We start from the raw sequence: 6,000 nt of genomic DNA, 5'->3' as shown, positions 1-6,000 counted from the left end.
AGACGGTACTCATGTCTATGGAAAGTATGATATTAAGTTGTTGATCGTTGTTGCAATAGATGCCAATGGACAAATATTTCCACTAGCTTTTTCCATTTGTGCCAATGAAAGCGAAGAGAGGTAGACGCTATTTTTGAACCACTTGAAGCAGCACGTTGTCAAACAACGTTCAGGTATTTGTCTAATATCTGATCGGCATGGTGGTATTTTAAGTTCTGTACAGCATTTGCCTGAATGGCAGGAACCCTATGCATACCAGCGTTACTATGTGAGGCACCTGAAGTCCAATTTCCAGAAGAAATATCCCAACATGGACTTGCATGATTTAATGTGGATGGCTGCAATTGATTACCAGCTGTGCAAATTCAAGAGGCACATGGAATCGATCCGGCAATTAGACAAAAGAGCCTATAATTGGTTGATGCGACATGAGCTTCACAAGTGGACATTACATGCTAATGGTGGTAGATGACAGGAAGCCCTGACTACAAATGTGTCGGAGTCATTCAACGGGTTATTGAAGTCTGCACGTGGATTGCCTGTCACTGCCATGGTCCGGATGACATTCAAACAGATGGCGGAGAGGTTTTTTGAAAGGCATAGAGGTGCATCGGAATTGATGGACAAGGTGTTGAATTTATGCCAATACCGATGAGAAGATTTGAGAAATACAGGAGGTGAGCACATTGGCATTCATATTTATAGTATGATCACGACGGGGGTGTTTTTGAAGTTCGCACCCCTATCCATCAACACCGGAGAAATAATTTACACACCATAAATTAAGCCAGCAGGTTGTGTTCATATGAAAAATGGACCATCTACCACATGCCATGCTCACATGCCATGAAGTGCTTTCAACAAGTTGGTTTAGGGGCAACCAACTATGTTGATAGGCAATACAATATTGTTGCATACGTAAACACATATAGTGGGTAGTTACAGCCATAAGGTTCTGAGCATTATTTCCCGCCGGAACCATTTAAAATGTTGTTTATCAAAGACTACTTACACAAGCTGCAAGTGCAAAAGAGAACGCGTATACGGAACCAAATGGATGTTGGTGATACCGTTTATGCACATAAATGTGCATATGCTCGTAAACAGGACACGACCGTCATAAATGTCCTTCAGATGGTTTGGGTGGCGGTGGTAATCCAGCTCCTGGTGCAAGTTTCTCTAATGTACCTAACTATCAAACAATATAATATGTTGTAATAAGTAGCTGTTTTGTTTATGTTGCAATATGTATCAAATAAAATTATGTTTGTTAAGTATGATTTGAACAGATTGGAACGTGACCTTTTGATTGGGATGATGATATGATAGCTCCAATATTCAGCTTATTGATGTTAGTAAACAAGAACAATATGAAGATTGAAATTTCATAACATAATACTTCAAGAGAAAAAAGCACAACAACCATAACTAAAGCAACATACATGAAAATAAAAGATAATAAAAGGATAAATCAATACAAACACATCCTAGTAGAAAGTTAAAAACGGATTAGTACAAACAAGATATCTGTCTCCCTTCACATCCACAATGAAGATAGCACCCAGTGGTGAAACATCAATCAACGTAAATTTGACGACGAAACCTCGCCTGATAAAATTCTCCAACGCAAAAGGTCTCCATCCTACCTTGAACCTTCTTTGATCACCAACGCTCATATTTACATACCACTGTTTGCCACGATGGTGAAGAAACGCGTGTTCTAATGTTGGAGGAAGATGCTTGTAGATTTTTTCTTGGAATATACTTTAATAAAAAAAGTATTACTATTAAGTTTCAGAAAATATGAAATTAATTAAAGATATACAATACTGATGTACATATATTTTCTAGAGTTAAGGTATAAGAAATAAAAGTATTTTATGTTAAAGAAATAAAGTTTAATGGATATAATAATTGATCAGATCTTTGTCGTCGATTCATGAATCAGTCATAACCACTTCAAATATTGGAGGATTCTATTCTTCATTATCACTGCTAGTAGAAGAGTAAGATAGGGCATCACTGCTAGTAGAAGAGTAAGATAGGGCTCTCTTGGTAGAGGAAGAGACATCCATAGTTTAGGGTTTGAGTATGTAAGTGTGTTTTATGTCTTTAGGGTTTGAGTATGTGAGTGTGTTTTATGTTTTGCGTATGTGACTATACATATAGGGACACTCATAGCATAACACGGTTAAATACTACGTTATATGTGTATATATAGCGCGATTAAATACTACATTTTGTGTGTTGTCTTGTCAATCTGAAAAGTTGCCCGATTGCGAAAAATTTATTTCGTTTCAGAAAAAATATTTAACACGCCATATATAGCGCGGTTAAATACTATGTTTTGTTTGTTGTCTTGCCAATCTGAAAAGCTGCCTGACTACGAAAAAGCTATTTCATTTCAGAAAAACTATTTAACACGCCATATATAGCGTGGTTAGATACTACGTTTTGTGTGAATATAAACGCTTTGTGTGTTGTCTTGTCATTCTGAAAAGCTGCACGACTGCGAAAAAGTTATTTTGTAACTGAAAGAATCCTTAACATGCCAAGCATAGCGCGGTTAAATACTACATTTTGCGTGAATATATATAGCGTGGTTAAATACTACGTTTTGTGTGTTGCCTTGCCTATAAATAACGGGCACATTCTAGTTATTTTCTGCGGTTAACAATAACCAATAGCAAAACTTTCCGTAAAAGCAAGGTTTTTTTTATGCTTTAACACATGTCTGAACACTTTTATGTACCAAAGTGCGAGTGCGGCACAAAATGCATCATGAAAGACTATTGGGATGATGGTGAAGTTGGACGCCGCTACTGGATATGTGTGAACAATTTTTATAGGGTTCCCGACGAACCTTTTTGCAATTTTGAGGTATGGATTGATGAACCCTGTCACCAGAAATGCTACAAACAATCTTTGCAGTTTCTTCATAATTTGACCAAAAAATAGTGGGAAAATAAATGAGAATACAAACGAGAAGTTGCGGAGTTGAAGGAGAAACTCAAAGAGGTGGAAAAAGAAAAAAATAAGTTGGAAGAAAAATTTAAGTGGTTGTAGCAGAGAATACTAGGCGGTAGTGACTAATGTATGACATGCATGTGTTGAGTGTAGTACTTTATTTTTATGTTTTCCGTGTCATGTGTTTTCATTAGTTGTACTGCATTTAATATATGTTGCGTTTCTATAATGACCCGACCGGTCGTTTTGAGCTTTTGCACTTCGCTCGCCCATTCTCGGATATGACTAGCCCCGTGTGATATATTATGACTTATGTAAATCGTTGGTTTTGATTTTCAGGGTAATCGGAATGAATTTAGAAGAACAGTTCTCAGTTTGAAGCTTAAAATTTGAAAGGTTTGACCGAGTTTTGACTTATTAGTATATGATCTCAGATTGGAATTTTTATGATTTGTTTAGCTCAGTGAGGTGATTTGGGACTTAGGAGTGTGATCAGAATGTATTTTTGAGGTCCGTGGAAGGTTTAGGCTTGAATTGGCGAAATTGGGATTTTGGTATTTTCCGGTTGATAGGTGAAATTTTGATATAGGTGTCGGAATGAAATTCCGAAAGTTAGATTAGGTCTGTTGTGTCATTTTGGACGTGTGTGCAAAATTTCAGGTCATTCGGACGAGATTTGATAGACTTTTTTATCGAAAGCGGAATTTGGAAGTTTTTGGAATTCTTAGGCTTGAATCCGATGAAATTGTGGTGTTTTGATGTTGTTTTGAGCATTTCGAAGGTTGGAACAAGTTGTAATGAGGTTATGGGTTATGTTGGCATGTTTGGTTGAGGTCCTGGGGGCGTCGGGTGAGTTTCGGGTGGTTAACGGATCAATTTTTGGACTTGGCAGTTTTTTGTTGGTTTTTGTTGCAGAGATTATTTTTCATCGCGTTCACGGAGGGTGTATCGCATTCGTGAAAGGTGTTTGATGTGATGATGATTTTGTTCTACGCATCCGCGAAGGTGAAGGCAACTTGTGCATCGCGGACACGTGATTGGGGTCGCGTTCGCGAAGAGAAGTGAGGTTGTTGGGCACCCCAGGCCTTTGAGCTATGCGTTCGCGACAGGCTGGAATGGCGAAGCATCGCATTCGCGTGGCAGCGTCCGCGTTTGCGAAGGGAAAAGTGGAAAGTCAGTGAATTTGTTCTACGATAATGCGAGAGGGCAGTCGCGTTCGCGAAGAAGGAAATTTTACCTAGGGCAGAATGTTTAAAAGTGGGTTTCGCGACTTTTGGTCTATTTTCTCCATTGTTGAACGATTTTTAGAGCTTTTGAGAATGATTGAAAAGGGAATCGAAGGGAAACACTTGGAGGTAATATTTTTGAACTCTATACTCAATCCTAATGTGATTTCTACCTAATTAATCATGAAATTTGTGGAATTTAAGCCTAAAAATTTGAGGGGTCATTTGTGATTGGATTTTGATGTATTTGATATGTATGAACTCGTGAGGGTGTAAGGATTCTAGTTTTGTGATTTTTATTGGAATTCGATATGTGGGCTCGGGGGTCGGGTTTGGCCAATTTCGGAATTTTTGGTATAAATTGGATATTTTCGAGTGAGCTTAGTTCTCTTAGCATATTTTAATGGTATGAATCTGTTTTTGGCTAGATTTGGAGCATTCGGAGGCTAAGTCGTGAGGCAAAGGTATCGCGGGCTAGAGCTTGGACCGGATTGAGGTAAGTAATGTTATGAAACCCCGGACTTCACATCGTTATGCTACTTTGAGGTGACACACACGCTAGATGACGAGCATGGGGTCATGCACCGTTGGGGATTGTGACTTAGTCCATCCCATATGACTGTTTAACAACGTATTTGATTGAAAATTGTTTGCTATCATTGTGTTTTAAAAAGTATTATCCTGTTTTGGGCTGAATGTCATATTTGGACCTCGTGCCAACTGTTTTGGACTCTTAGGGGATTTTACTACTATTCCTTACTGTTTTGACTTCATATTTGTACTCAGTCATGCTGTATTCTACTGTTTTCATAGTTCAGCCATATTTACTCCGTTTTGATATTTTGGGCTGAGCATCATGTTTTATTGTTACCCGAGTGGCTTGAGAGATTTCTAACTAAGTTAGGCCGAGGGCGTGTGTTGTGAGGATATTATGGGATTGGGTTGCGCGTCACAGTAGTGTGGTACTGATTTATGATTATGAGGCCGAGGGCCTGATTTGTTACGCCACGAGGTGGCTTGATATGAGGCCGAGAGCCTATTTGATTATGCCACGAGATGGCTTATTATTGCACTTGGGTCGTAAGGGGCCCCTCCCGGAGGCTGTACACCCCCAGTGAGCGTGGGTACCTAGTGTGAGTGATATGTTGTAGCCCAAGGGGCTGTTGTTGTTGTTTCATATTGATGCCTGAGGGGATGTTCTTGATCCATGTTTGGTCGAGGGGCAGTCCTTGATTCATGTTATGCCCGAGGGGCTGATTATGAGTGATTGTGAGGTAGCCTGAGGGGCTAGTCCTGTTGATATTATGCCCGAGAGGCTGTTTACGTTTCTATTTTTTTTACTCACTATTTTTATCACTCGTTTGAAACCATTGAAAGTTGTTTAAAAAGGGTTTTACTGAAACAGAGCTTGATTTACGAAGGAAACAATTTCTATACTGTTTTGGATAGGTACTGCATTTGCTATAGTGTTACGCTGTGTTTTACGTGTTTTCCTACTGCTCAGCTTTCATTTACCTTTATTACTTACTGAGTTGGCATACTCACATTACTCCCTGCACCTTGTGTGCAGATTCAGGGAATTTCTGAACCCGGTAGCGGGTGTTGATAGCTCAGTGGCAGAGTCATCGGAGTTAGCACGGTAGCTGCCCGACGTTCGCAACACTACTTTTCTCCCTCTTGTTTTCCTTAGACTGTATTTAGTATATTTTCAGAACTTTCGTTGTATTCAGACCTTAGTAAATGCTTGTGACTTGTGACACCCCGATGTCGGGCTTGTGTATGTATTCCACACTGTTCATTTAGACGT

This window comes from Nicotiana sylvestris, chromosome 4, assembly GCF_000393655.2.
Source record: "Nicotiana sylvestris chromosome 4, ASM39365v2, whole genome shotgun sequence".
In the NCBI taxonomy this organism is placed as follows: Eukaryota; Viridiplantae; Streptophyta; class Magnoliopsida; order Solanales; family Solanaceae; genus Nicotiana; species Nicotiana sylvestris.
This window is presented reverse-complemented; position numbering follows the sequence as displayed.